General features: G+C 42.1%; 1 long non-coding RNA gene across 1 annotated transcript; it reads left to right on the top strand.

Moving 5' to 3' along the window:
- Positions 1–897: 897 nt before the first annotated feature.
- On the top strand, positions 898–12625 carry LOC115460401. The gene is made up of 3 exons (XR_003940477.1): positions 898–1094; positions 3290–3341; positions 11502–12625. It is a non-coding gene; the product is annotated as an uncharacterized LOC115460401 (long non-coding RNA).
- Positions 12626–13813: the final 1188 nt, after the last annotated feature.

Below are 13813 nucleotides of genomic sequence, written 5' to 3'. Positions count from 1 at the left end.
TCACCTCTAAAATGCACCATTCCAGAGGACATCAACTCCTTCTCTTAATTACATTTATTAGCTATACTGACTTACATTACATGATGTAATCTGTGAACATTAACCATTTCTGTGCCTATGCAAAGAGATGCTCCTGTAGATCCACAAAGCACCCTAACTTCTTCAGAAATTAATTACATGTCGATTGTGGACACGCATATGAGCAGGATCAGAAAACAGTCATGGTAGTTGGTAGTCTATACAAATACTTAAATCATAACAAATAAAAACAATGATCACCTTTATCAAGAGATTCACCCACAGTGAGAGTGGTGTGCAATAGGTCTAGCTAACCATAGGTAACTCACATTGTAAGACCAGGGTTTCTCAACCCAGCCATCGGGACACACCCAGTCAGACAGTTTTCAGGCTATCTACCATGAGTATGCATGAGAAAAAATTGCATACACTACCATCGTTGTACACAATTTTTATCTCACATAAAAGGAGGCAGGTTCTATTGCACCAGCAGCAAAATCAAAAGGGAAGAGCAGCAAGAATCCAGAGAACAAGAGGTAACTTGAACAAAGTTTACTCAATTTAGAAATTGCACAGTTTCTAAATTGAATAAACTTTATTCAAGTTACAGCTGGTTCTCCAGATTCTTGGTAAAAATTTTATATCATGCATTCATTTTGGCTATCCTGAGAACCTGACTTGCTGGGTGTGTCCCAAAGACTAGGCTGAGAACTACAGAGCTAGACAAATTAAATTACAGTAATAGCGATAATATGATCTAGTATCATTGCCATACACTTTAAAACAGCATGTCAGGACATTCATGGAACAGAAATATGATACGTCAGTATAACACAAATTAATATCTTAACAAACAGCAGTGGCAGAGAAGCGGTGCGAATTTCTCAGTGCCATTTTCCATCTGGCACCGGGTTGGATGCCCTGTGACATCGTCTGGGGCTTACCTCCTTCGCTACTTAATGCCACTGCCTTGTGGCATGTGGCTGCAGGTGCACTGCCTCAGGGGGTGGCTGAAGGGGCATGCCCTGCCCATTTGGAGCACCGAGGAGTGCCGAGGTGGATTATGGCACTCTGGGGTAATTTTATTTTATATTTCCTTTTTGTCTAGGATGGGAAACAAAAGCGAAGGTAAAGGTTTCTATACCATTGTGGGACCTATGGATAAACATTTGGTAACATCAGGATCCCCGGTATTAACAGGAGTCCAAGTTTTATCCCGCATAAGAATCTGAGTTCTCCAGAATGAACTCCACCTCCTCCACCTACTCTTCCAATAGCAGGGGAATCTCAAGAGCTTTCCGTGTTGCCTGAGGGGCACTCCAGAGACTCTGCATTGGTAAAAGGAATTACCTTTTCAAGTTTGCCTGATATGATTTAAAATTGTAGACTCTCAGGTTATGCCAACTACCTTAGGCTCTGCTCAGGAAGTTACTTTAAAGGATATTTGGGAACTTCATTCTCATATGGAGATGATACTTACGTCTGTCGTTTCTCAGTCAATGACCCTCTCTAAAGAAGTAATAGACAAATTAGTTAATGTTGATACAAATATAGCATTATTGGATAAATGTGAAAACTCAAGTTTCTGCTCTTAAGGCTGCTTCTGTCTTTGTTATAAAGAATAGAGTTGGTGGAATATGCCAGAAGGGCACTTAACTTGCAATTTTTAAAAAATGTTCTTCAATTTATTTGCATTACCAGAGATTCTTTTGAGGAAGTACTTCAAGGAAGTTCTGGGTTTGTCTACATCTGAGACTGTTTCCTTAGTTAATAGCTATTATTTGCCTGGTAAAAAGAAACTCCAATCGATTCAATAAAAGGTTGATCAATTGGTAACATCTGAGGTAGATCTGACTGCATTCTTGGAAGATACTCAAGAGATTATAAGGATTAGATCTACCTTGTTAGTTACATTTGTAAATGAAAGTGATAAATCCTTGATTATGAAATTATATTTTGGGAGAAAAGATGTGAGCTTTTGTGGTGGAAAAATTAATGTTTTTCCAGATGTCACTAGGGCCACCCAACTCAGAAGGAAAGCCTTTTTGGCTTTGAAATCTACAGTTCTGGTCCTGGGGGGGGGGGGGGGGGGGGGGGCTACCTTTTTTCTTAAGTATCCCTGTAAATGTCTTAACACTTTTCAAGGGAAGGAATTTATTTTTTGGGATTCTTTACAGCTTGAAACTTTTCTTAAGGCTCATGAAAATGATGTGCTTTTGATCTGTAGATTTTAATAATGACATTAGCGCCACAATGTGGGTGAATAACCTTAATTACTGTTGACATTTGCCTTTTTTAGATTTGCATTTTCTTCTCTCTTGATGGGGGCTTGATGTTATTACATTATTAGATATTATCTATTTCCTTTGTACTTATATTTGGATTGCCATTCTTATATCTACTGTATGTCTTAGAAAATTGTTAAAAATGTCAAAAAATAAAAAAAAAAGGGTGTGCGGCAAGCTAGGCAGGACTAGGCAGTTGCCTGGGGCAGCAGCTTCTGTGGGTTGCCATAGAGCAGTTGTAGTTTAAAGCAAAACAATAAGTCCTGACAACCACACAAACACAAAGAAACAACAGAAGCTACTTTTACCAGCAGGAAGGGCGGGTAGTTTTCAAATGGCCCATTTACACAGATTATTATGGGAGAGGTGGCACTGGGGTGATCATGATTGTTAGAGGAAGGGGGTGCAAGGCTATGTTTGCCTAGAGCACCTAATACCCTTGGTGCCATCCCTAAACCTAGTCTTCATACAGTGTGAGTGACTGGCTAATCAGTCACCCCAGCCATTAAAAGTTTGAGAGAAGAGACAGGCATTCAATGGCTTCCTGAAGTTGAGGTACTCCAGTGTTAGGTGAAGCCCTTCTGGCAGTCATTTCCACAGTGTGGGGCTGCTCCTGAGACTGTCACAGGTGGGTATCAAATCATATAGGGGCCCTTTCACTAAGCTGCGGTAAAAGCGGCCCTGGGCTAGCGGTGGTGGCCGTTTTTGCCGAGCGCCAAGGCCCCTTTTACCACAGTGGGTGAAAATTGGAAAAAATTAAAGTTATGCAGTAAGTTTGCATTTGCTGTGAGGCCATTTCGGAGGGCGCACTTACTCGCTATGAATAGCTGTGTCAAGGCAATCCCCTTAGCTGTCAGACATCAGAAAGCCTCCATATTCTGGCTCAAAGAGCTTACTGAGCTAAACATTTATGATATAGCACTAGTCAGTTCCAAGAACTGCTGAGTATAAACAAATACGTATTTACAAAAATGTTTGTATTTTAGTAATCGGAGGAGTTCTGCTGTGAAAACCATGAAGAACTGTGATCGCATACAGGTAAGGAGACCAGATTGTTCTGTTTTACTATACATTTTATTTTTATAGCAAAGCTATGCAACCTTTCTGAATTTGTGATTTTTGGGTGTGAACACGCTTGAATTTAATCTCCTGGCATCCTTCCATGGGAAAGTTACATTTTGCTAAGAAGTGATTTCCCAGAGACATACCACTGAGGTCTCAAGAGAATTAAATTTTCCGTTAACTTTTTTTCTCTTCTTTCCTAGAAAATATGTCCATATCAGCTCTTTAACCACGGAACAAATGTCTCCCTGAGCATTAGCTTTATTATCAAAGCTAGAACTAGAATCTGCTTTAGTGTGGTATTCATAAGAATAGAATAGAGCATATTTTGGAGACTTTAAAACATCAGTAAATGGATTATAGAAAACATATGAAGGGCAAGTCTATGAAAGGCACTCACTTTAATGAGGGAGTACCAAAATGTCAAAACGGGCGCATGTATTCTATACGGAGCATGTAGGTAGGCCACATCCTGTACAGAATAGATGTTGTGACAGGACATGGTCGTTCTTTTGTCAGGAGGGTAAAGTAGAGCTGGGTCACAGGACCCAAGTTCACACTTAAGAGCACATTAAATCAAAAAAGTAAATCTTTAGAAAGGTGGGGGGGACTACATCAGCTAGGGTGTCAGAAAACCTGTCCAGAAGGGGGATAGATCTCCATAGATCTCCAAGAATAGCCCAGCCCAGGGAAGCTCCCAAAGGAGAAGTTCACACCCTGGGGGAGTGGGGTGGCATGAAGCTTCTGTTCCTTATCCAAGAGCTGAGTTGAGTAGTATGAAAGGCAGAAAGCTTGTAAGGGGAAGGGGACTTTCAAACATATTCCCAGAATGCTAGTATGTAGACTTCCATTTCCTGCATAGCTGATTGAAAGGGATCCAATCACAGGGGGGGGGGGGGGGGGGGGGGGGGGAGGAGAGGTCCACTCCTATGAGATAAGTGAAGGCGAGGAAGGTCTTCACCTGGGGTAAGCGGAGGAAAGCATTGCAAGCAAAACCCAGGGAAGCTGAAAGTGTTTCAGAATGTTCCCCTGTAACAAAGAAAGGTTGAATTTTATTTTTTATTACATTTGTACCCCATGGTTTTTCCCACTCATAGCAGGCTCAATGTGGCAATGGAGGGTTAAGTGACTTGCCCAGAGTCACAAGGAGCTGCCTGTGCCTGAAGTGGGAATCAAACTCAGTGCCTCACTTCCCCAAGCCCAAAGTCCACCACCCTAACCACTATGCCACTCCTCCACTCAAATATGGTTGAGACCTCAGAACTGAAAGGATGAAAAGGACTGGAATCTCTGCTGGTAGGTGTGGACAATTGAAAGGTACCTAGTATTGGTTTTTGTACGAACATTGTGGAAGACAGCAGCAGCCATAGCAGGACAGCCCAAAACCGTTAGGAAAAAGAAAGCCTGCTGAGAAGACTAGAAGTAAAATCATGTGGATGTTTTCTTGTGATTTTTTTTTTAAATTGCTAGAGCCTCAGGTGGCTAAGAAGCTCATTTGAATACCTGTTGAACTTACCTTTGTTTTGCTCCTCTTTGGGAGAGAAAAGAGACAAAAAAAGGATCCAAGATGGTGACTGTAAGTGTGAGCTGCAACATGTCTCCTTTACCTGAAGGCTTTTCCCCGAAATGAATTGCAAAGGCAAATGGGCAGGCAAGAGATCCCAGCCTGCTATGGCTGTTGCTACTGAACAGATAGTTATATGGCTTAGTTGAAAAACAGGATATTGCTCTGATGTGAGAGCCACTAAGGTTGGTTGCCAAAGGAAGCAGTATGAACCGACTTCTCGGCCCGGAAGTTACCTTCAGCCTGGAGGTATGCGCTCCACCACTGCAGCTATGCATGACAAGTATTGTTCTCATGTTGGTGCTGGCTGTCCAGTCGGCAGGACCGGGTGAAGGAGAAGAGCATTCTGTGACTTCTCCAGAGAGCGTCGTGGGAACATCTTCAGGAGCAGGGGTGTTAGTACCAACCATTATTTAAGAACCAGAGATGAAGGCCCCTGTGGGAGCTGAAATAGTGACTTCTAAGGAACTATCATCTTCAGGATGATTACCTTCCTCATTGAAAGATGTCACTAGAATCTATATGACTTAGCTAAAACATTACTGCTTGTGGTAAATAATTTAATAACTCAAATTAAGAATATGGAGGTTAAAATGGCTCAATAGGAAAGCAGCAATGGAACAAATGAAAACAATCTCAGAAACTTCTTCGGAAGTAAAAACTTTGGTTGCTCAACTACAGAATGTGCAGGCTACTGTAATAACAGATTTATCAGCCATTAAGTTTAAAAAGGAATTAATAGAGAGCTCAATTAGAAGTGTAAACTTAAGACTGTAAAAGTTTCCATTTGAGAAGAATAGTCCACCTAGAGATATGTTTAAGAAATTTTGTATGGATTTGTTGAAACTGTCACCTGAATGTATACCCACTTTTAGTAGGATTTATTATCTACCTGCTTCTAAAAGATCTTTGACCAGAGAGAAAATAGGAGAATTAACATTAGATTCTTTGGAAATTTCTAGACTATTCACCAGAGCTGATGAGGCTTCATGTAGAACTTTGGTTATAGCCTTTAATATTTTTGTTGATAAGAGTTTTGTTTCTGAGATATTTTTTAAGTCTAAGGATGAAGTCTTTTTTGGAGCAAAGATTATGGTTTTTCCTGATGTCTCCCATGAAACACAAAGGAAAAGGAGGCAGTTTTGCTGCTTTGCCCAAGTGTGCTTCAATTAAGAGCTTCTTTAAAAAAAAAAAAATTCCAAGCAAATGTATAACAATTCTCAAAAAAAGCTAGCTTGTTTACTCTTTCCACAAATACTAGGATGATACTAAGATCTGTAACAGAGTGGACACCCGGGAGGGAGTGGAAAACATGAAAAAGGATCTGAGGAAGCTAGAAGAATGGTCTAAGGTTTGGCAATTAAAATTCAATGAGAAGAAATGCAAAGTGATGCACTTAGGGAATAGAAATCCACGTGAGACGTATGTGTTAGGCGGGGAGAGTCTGATAGGTACAGGCGGAGAGAGGGATCTTGGGGTGATAGTATCTGAGGATTTGAAGGCGACGAAACAGTGTGACAAGGCGGTGGCCGTAGCTAGAAGGTTGTTAGGCTGTATAGAGAGAGGTGTGACCAGCAGAAGAAAGTGGGGGTTGATGCCCCTGTATAAGTCGTTGGTGAGGCCCCACCTGGAGTATTGTGTTCAGTTTTGGAGGCCGTATCTTGTTAAGGATGTAAAAAGAATTGAAGCGTTGCAAAGAAAAGCTACGAGAATGGTATGGGATTTGCGTTACAAGACGTATGAGGAGAGACTTGTTGAACTAAACATGTATACTCTGGAGGAAAGGAGAAACGGAGTGATATGATACAGACGTTCAAATATTTGAAAGGTATTAATCTGCAAATGAACCTTTACCGGAGATGGGAAGATGGTAGAACTAGACGACATGAAATGAGATTGAAGGGGGGCAGACTCAAGAAAAATGTCAGGAAGTATTTTTTCACGGAGAGAGTAATGGATGCTTGGAATGCCCTCCCGCGGGAGGTGGTGGAAATGAAAACGGTAATGGAATTCAAACATGCGTGGGATAAGCATAAAGGAATCCTGTGCCGAAGGAATGGATCCTCAGGAGCTTAGTCAAGATCGGGAAGCGGGGCTGGTGGTTGGGAGGTGGGGATAGTGCTGGGCAGACTTATACGGTCTGTGCCAGAGCTGGTGGTGGGAAGCGGGACTGGTGGTTGGGAGGCGGGGATAGTGCTGGGCAGACTTGTATGGTCTGTGCCAGAGCCGGTGGTTGGGAGGAGGGGCTGGTGGTTGGGAGGCGGGGATAGTGCTGGGCAGACTTATACGGTCTGTGCCCTAAAGAGCACAGGTACAAATCAAAGTAGGGTATACACAAAAAGCAGCAAATATGAGTTATCTTGTTGGGCAGACTAGATGGACCGTGCAGGTCTTTTTCTGCCGTCATCTACTATGTTACTATGTTATGTTACTAGGACTAGGGGGCATGCAATGAAGCTACAAAGTAGTACATTTAAAATGAATCGAAGAAAATATTTCTTCACTCAATGTGTAATTAAACTCTGGAATTTGTTGCCAGAGTATATAGTAAAAGCAGTTAGCTTAGTGGGGTTTAAAAAAGGTTTGGATAGTTTCCTAAAAGAAAAGTCCATAAGCCATTATTAAAATGAAAATCCACTGCTTATTTGAAGCAGCATAAAATGTATTGTACTGTTTTGGGATCTTGCCGGGTACTTGTAACCTGTATTGGCCACTGTTGGAAACAGGATGCTAGGCTTGATGGACCTTTGGTCTGTCCCAGTATGGCAATACTTATGTATTTATATGTACTTATGAAGAGGACTGGCACAGACTGCGAAGGTATTTTAACAGGGTCACTGCATTCCCTAGAGAGGTAAGTGCCATCAAAGCACAGAGCCAGGAAAAGAGTGAATAGGCTAGGGAAAAAGACTTGTCTGAATCTGAAATTGTATCCATGCATAAAATAGGTAGAAACAGGTTAGATTTGCAGATGGGCCACACACATATCACCAGTACTTACTCATGGCAAGATTGGATGGGGACTGTTAAGGCGACAGCAAGAGGACAATACATGTGGACAGGGAATAAATGACCCAGAAGCACTTATAAGGACACATTCTACTTCACCTTCCCAAACATGGCTACACATGCGGTCAATACATGTAAGTGCTGCAGGTTGATAGTATATGTGACCTTACACAAAGAGGAGAGCAAAGACCTAAGAAGCACCGCTCAGATGTCTGCCATCTGCCTGGTCCACTAACCAACACTACGTCCACACATCCTTCCAGAAGAAAACCTTATAGGAAATACTGCATAGGTCCAGCACCACTCAGGAGTGACAGACTGAGCTGTGAGGGGGGGGGGGGGGGGGGGAGTCCAGCACCTGTAGGACAAGATGCAATGAGTAGTAAAAACATGCCCTGGGGGGAGGGGGGAGGAGCTGTTAATACCCTAGAGATGGAGGGGAGGATAGATGCAGGGGAAGCATATATAGTCAAAGCACATGTGAATAGGGCTATGCGGAGCAGGAGGCTCTGAACTGGAGGCTAAGGTCATAAAGGAACACATAGAGGATGGAGCATGTTCTAGGACACATGCTGGGTACCTGGCATCTGCCCTAGAGAGCACTAGTAATTTTCAGATGCCCTCCTCTCATGACCCTTATCCCTCCCACCATCTGATAGGACCTCCTTCTATCCCTGAGGTGGCCTTCCTCCCTCCTTCCTCTAACTTCCCATGTTACCCATCCCGCCTTAAAAAATACTTCGTTAACTTTTTGGCAATAAATTAGGAAAATCGCAAATTACTATCGTAACAATTTTTATTGATAGTACATGTTCTCCCCCTCCCCCTCCCCCCACACACACATACATGTATTCACAGTGGTACATAGCTCCTACTCCAAAGCTATAATGATGGAGAGAGACCCATGGGACATGAGCCAACCTTAATGTTCTGTCTGTCCTTTCCAAAATGGTTACTAAGACCCCATATGCTACTCATTTATGGAGGAAAGTTCAAAAGAGAATCCACATATGTGGAGAACTCAAGTGAGCCCACGGAGAAGCTCAAGAAGAGGAAAAACGTGGGAACTAAAACCACGGGTTCCAGAGACTGGAGCACACAATGTCTTGAGTATAAAACAAAGTTTATTTAAAAATCACAAATAACTCAACACAACGTGTTTCGGCTGGAAGGCCTGCATCAGGAGTCTGAAACAACATATATATAATACATCAGAAGTCTAAAACTATATATATAAAACATATAAAAATATATAATGCAACATGGTTACGTTGGTCTCTCTTCCCGGTCACGGCTTATTTTTCCACCTATGTGTACATCTTTTCAGGTTTTTTTTCACTTTTCTTTTTCATTCGGCATTTACAAGCGGTACTGTGGTTTTCCATCTACATGGCACCCTTCTCTTATCTCCTACTCGGCTCATGGTACTTTGGCTATTTTCCTCACATCCTATTAGTTTGGACATTTGTTTAGTTTTTTCTGACCTTCTGGTTTTCTCCCATGCTCTGCGGTTTAATCTGTTTTCAATTAGGCATCTTTTTGTCCTATTTGCTTTAAGCGTTCCTTTTCCCACTCTCTGTCAGTCATTTTTTATCTTTCCCCCCAGTTCTTTTTTTTGTTCTAAATGTGGTATTCTCCCTCTCTTTCCACAGACCATCCTGTTTTTCTTCATGATTTTTACCTTTTTGATGATTTTGTTTTGTACTTGTACACAGGTCAGTAATATATTTCTGTATTTTCTGTTCTATATACACATTAATTTATTTTATTTATCTAGAGATTCAGGTCACACTCAAGTTATATTACACAGTACTCTTTTCATTTATGAATTTCACATTTATGTGATATTCATTTTAAATCTAGATACAGATTTTAACTGCACTTTATATTATCTTTCTATATCTATAAGTTACAAGTTTTGTTGTATTATATATTACATATTTTTATATATATATTGTTTTAGACTTTTGATGTATTATATATTTTATATATATGTTGTTTCAGACTCCTGATGTAGGCCTTCTGGCTGAAACATAATGTTGTGTTGAGTCATTTGTGATTTTCAAGACATTGTGCGCTCCAGTCTCTGGAACCCATGGTTTTAGATCTCACTTTTTTCCTCTTCTACTCCTTTATGGAGCTCATCTCTGTCCAGGTTCACAAAACACTGTGCATAATGAGAGTGACAAGAAAGTCAATCTCTAATAACTGTGTGATGGTAGTATTGCACAGCTAATTCCCATCAACCAGGTACAGAGACTCATTACTCATGTGTTGCATAACCCTTACAGCATACACAATTACATACTCCATATTTCCTCAGGTGCAAGGTGGGGCTGCAATGTACCAATGCAATAGTCATATCTTACAACAGTAGGACATGATAAGATGTTGTAGTACTGTGTGTCCACTCACATAGCCCATTGCATCCTTGTCATCACAACCACAATTTGGCAGTAATAGGCTATGTGAATTGGGTCTTAAAGTAATCACCACTGAACTAACCTGCCTATCACAGAGAAGGGGAGCTGGACTGAGGAAGCCAAATTTCAGCTAAGGCAAGCTGGGACTCCTAATGTGATAGGTGAGGAGGGACTAAGGGACTATGGTATGCTGTATGGGCTTCAGGGGTCAGAGCCAGTTCCAATCAAAAGATTTCCATCTGTCAAGGCATTTGTCACCACCTCACTGCTATTTATCACCAGAACCATGATTTCAAGGACTTGAAGAAAAAATGGCAAGATCTGGGTGACTATGCCCGCAAAAAGTAGATTTCTTGACATCACAAGGGCCCTGGCAGCAACATAGCCCTCTCCTCCATAAAGAGGAGAGTGCTGATTACCTGTGACCAAGACACCATCTCAGAGAACATTCAACGAGAGATACATCATGAAGGAGATCAGAGTTGCTCTGTGCCATCCTCCACTGTGCATCCATGAGATATGCACCTGCTGACACACATGCTTTTGGTCCTGACATACACATCCCTATTGTCTAGACCTCGTATACAGCTCCACACCAACAGCCAGGGTACTTTACGAGTCCTCTTCATATTGGACATAACCTTCACCACAAGACATAAGCATCTCTATAAGCCATTATGTATACCTTCAAGTGCCTATTACATCATTACTTTTTCTACACACTGGGGTACTGCCTTTCTAGCCCTCTACCTACCTCGACCCCTCCTAATTTTATCAGATAAAAGTATCACATTGGCTCAATAGTCACAAATACTGTGTGTCTGTGAAGCAGGGTGCCATTTCATATGTACTGTACAAAAGCCTAATGTGCACATACTTAACTCCTATTTCATGAACTCTACACCAGTTTCTATACATCCTTTTGGACATGGGAATCACATGTCCAGAGCACTTATGTACTATAGCATATAGCATAAGTGTTTTCTGCAGGTTAGCATAGTTTGTTAGATCATTAACATAGTCCTTTACCTGCTCTTGTAGTGCACAGCAACTTCCAGCTCTTGAGCATCCATTAATTCACACATTTTAACCGAGTCTCAGTTTGGTCCATAGCTAAGCATTTCTTTTACCATCCTATAGATGCTGCAATGGGTTACTAGACAGTGGAGGAGGACAGCAGTGATGATCAGGCTGGTCCAACATCCCAGAGACCAGTTATCTGTGGAGAACTTCACTGCAACATCTTGATGTCCCAAGCCAGGAGGGAGTGGCAGATGTAAGCCTTGCAGAGAAGCCTGAAAAGGAGGCCCACCACGCTGGAGAAGGCAAGGAGGGTGCATCAGTAGATGACAAGCCCAAGACAATGCCGTCAACTAAGGAGAATCAGCATTTGATATACCACTCAATTAGAGATCCTTCTGAGTGGTTTACGATATATCATATAAACAGAGAGGAAGGAAGATATGGAAAGGAAATACATAATGACAGGAAAGAAAAGAAACAGAAAGATAAGGAGACATAGCAGGTGGAGGAAAAGGAGGAGGTTGCAGGAGAGCCATCTCAGGACATTTTCCATCAGCCTGTCAATGGTACAGTGGAGGACACAGATGCTCATGACATCAGCAACCTTGGGAAGCAGGATATGATCATATCATAACTAGTTAGCTCCATTCGTTAGAATGACATCCTGCTCAGGGGAGAGATAAGTGACCTCAGTGAGGATGGCCAGGGTCTGCAAGCTACTGTGGTGGAGTAGTGGGTGGACTGTGTCAACAACTGTAGGTCATCACTAATGAGCTACAGAACCTGAATCATACTCTGGTCTACTTGCTCCCCTAACTAGTTCCATATCATTCACTAGGTACACCCTTGTCTGACATCTCTATGCCTATTTTTTCTCCAACATCTTCACTCCACCTCACCCTACCCTTGAGTTATCAACACCTGGTTTACCCTGACTTCCATGGGGAGGCCAGATGTAACTCAGGAGTGAAGCAAAGTGGACCAGGCTCTTCTGGTCAGGTCTCTGACTCTCAACAGCTGTTGTGCTACAGCACTCACCTGCAGCCAGATTTCCAAAAGCACGGCCATGGCAGGGGAAAGAGCTAGGGATTGAGAGAAATTAAGGGAAATACGCATGACTCACAATGGGGGTTGGAGACTTGGAGCACATGTTCACTGTGAAACATATGGGGAGGGAGTGTTTTATTAAGGGACCACACTCCACTGTTAAAAACACTATTTAGTTTGTTTGTCATGTTTAAAGTGGCACTTGTAATAAATATTTTCATTTACACACTAGAAATGTATCTGGATGAGTTCATTTCTTACTACCATTGCACGTTGGCTTCTGAGGCAATATCTTAGAGAACATTATTTTTACTGTCTTTTATTCTTGCTTTTAATTTCTCTGCTATTGATTGATATAACTTTTATATCATTATTTTTTTTACTTATAATATTTAATCTAACACTGTAAACAGCTCAGGTGGTTTGATGGGTGATATGTCAAATTTTTAATAAAGATGTAAAAAAGACGTAAGGTCTCTGAGCTGCACAGCCACCCCTCATCATTGCAGCCTTGGCTTACCAGCATCTGTGTTTCTGCTTCAGGCACCTGCCAGTTGATAGTGATGTCGTAGAGCATGTAGCAGGACATAAGAACGTACTGATGCAATGGGCCTACTAACTGGATGGGAGCCTGGAGATCACAGCTATTCCAGTTCAGTTTCAAAGCAATTTTAAGCTGGCAGGAGAGGGTCCAACCTGCTTGAATCGATTCCGGTCGCCAACTACTGATATTCAGCAGCGCTAAACCAAGCACCATCGCTAAATATCATCTTTGACTACCCATGAAGAAAGTGGGCAGGTCAAGGGCAGTACAGGGGGCGGTATTGGAGAGGGGACCGGCAGTTATGCGGGTGCCAGTAATATTCAGTACCGGGACCTGCTTAACTATTTCATAACTTTCTGAAGCCCCCTCCTGCCCCCCAAAACAGCTGCCATCTCCTCCCCCCAGCCCATGCTATTAAGAACCCCTCAACCCCCTCGGTCTGGATAGTTCCCTGGTGGTCCAGTGGGAGCGATGAGGGCAGGGGCAAGCCCCACTTCTCCTGCCTCTATTTGTAGTATCTTCAAAATGGCTGCCGCAACCTCTCGTGGCAGTCACACAGTACTGCAGTAGTAGTGAATATCAGCCGGGACCTGTATAAGTTCTTGAGGCTAGCAGCAGGACAATTAGCCTGCTGAAGACTACTGAGGAGCAGTATAAAAAATTATATTTAAACTTGAGAAGTTCTCTTCTTGACCTCTTCAGGTTCCTTAACATGCCAAATATCTGCTCTATGACAGCCCTGGTTTTCTGTGTGCTCTTTATATCTTTCTTCTGCTGGACCCTAGGGTACACTATGGAATTTATCAGCTATTATTATTTTTTTTTATTTTGTTCACAC

Source organism: Microcaecilia unicolor, chromosome 1 (assembly GCF_901765095.1).
Source record: "Microcaecilia unicolor chromosome 1, aMicUni1.1, whole genome shotgun sequence".
In the NCBI taxonomy this organism is placed as follows: Eukaryota; Metazoa; Chordata; class Amphibia; order Gymnophiona; family Siphonopidae; genus Microcaecilia; species Microcaecilia unicolor.
Note: the sequence above shows the minus strand (reverse complement) of the source record. Positions and strands in the feature narration are given on the sequence as shown.